This window comes from Austrofundulus limnaeus, unplaced genomic scaffold, assembly GCF_001266775.1.
Source record: "Austrofundulus limnaeus strain Quisiro unplaced genomic scaffold, Austrofundulus_limnaeus-1.0 Scaffold130, whole genome shotgun sequence".
In the NCBI taxonomy this organism is placed as follows: Eukaryota; Metazoa; Chordata; class Actinopteri; order Cyprinodontiformes; family Rivulidae; genus Austrofundulus; species Austrofundulus limnaeus.
This window is the reverse complement of record NW_013952532.1, coordinates 1,013,152-1,014,547: the sequence shown is the minus strand read 5'-3', so window position 1 is coordinate 1,014,547 and position 1,396 is coordinate 1,013,152.

The window sequence follows — 1,396 nt, the reverse complement described above, 5'->3', positions numbered from 1 at the left end:
TTTGTTTTTAGGGTTATTAACAAAGTTTGTGTTCTCAGACCAGTAATATTTGGGGTCACAAGTTTTTGCCATGAATATTTTGTGGGTCAGAAGATAAAAAGTTTGGGAACCACTGGAGTAAAGTAATCCAGTGCAACGTTTGGAACCTGACTGCCTCCTGGTGGTTCATTTCAGCCTTTTCTTTACTTCAATAAATGTGTACAAGAAAAGAGTTCAAGCGGCAATAAAAGACATCTTTAATCTAATTTTAATAGTGTAAATTAATCCATAAAAATACTTCACACATTTAAAACATTTTGTAACAGTCCAATACTTACTCAGCTAGAAATAGGCTACCCTAATGTAAAACTACGATAAATCTAAAAGCACAAGATCAGAAAAAGTCTTCAGCAGGCTCACTGAGCATATCCTTTATATTTATGAGCTCTCTCAGTCTTTTATCAAAGTCCTCTGCCAGGCTGCAGAGTTTTTTTTTTTGTCAGATTTGACTCCAGACTCTTCTCCAGCCTATGTTTGCCATCAGTAAAGTAACAACCCATGCCAGCAAAAAGTGAGGCCATGTCACCAGCATCCCCTGTAACCAGCTTCACTACGTTGGCCACCTTCTTTGAATTCCTCGCACTTTTCTTCAGGACCGACAGATCATGTTTCTTCAGTACCTCCATGCCGTCCCTGATWACTTCAGCCAGCCCAGAACCTTTTTACAGATATCCTCAAAGCCTTGTAAGGTTTTGTCAATTTTATTTCTGATTTTTTACTGAATTCAAGATTCAGTGTTTATTGTCATATGCATATGAAAACATGTTTCCCTGAGCAATGAAATTCTTACTTTCTTGTCCATTTTGAATGCCAAGAGATAACCATATTAACAAAAGAAATGAATCATCACCGAAAGGACACAAACAATGTTTATWTGATAAAAAGAAGAGATTAAACTAAGGATAACAACATCAGAAGGGAACAATATAATAATGACAACAAGAGGRGAACTGTACAATCTGTTTTAAAGTGTAATGTGCAACAGGTAACAGTCCACCTKTTAATCATTCAATATTAYCCTTTAATAAAAGTCAGTTTTTAACTGGCCAAAATAAAAGAACGACTGTGTGTTTTCTGTGTGTATTTTGGTGGTTGAATTGTTTTGTTTAACAGAGACCATCACGAACCGGGAGGAACACTCTTAATTAAAATCATATTCATGATTTTAACGACGGTGTCTCTACACAACTCTAATCCCGTGATTGCATAAAATAATTACCAATGACTTAAATTTTGTAGACAAAAAATGTCATAACCTAACTTTGAGAAAAAACATTTTATTTAAAACATTTCAACAAACAAAAAATTTGATCAGTTAGAACTAAATTTTTGAAATTTCCATTCCTTAAAGTTAAAG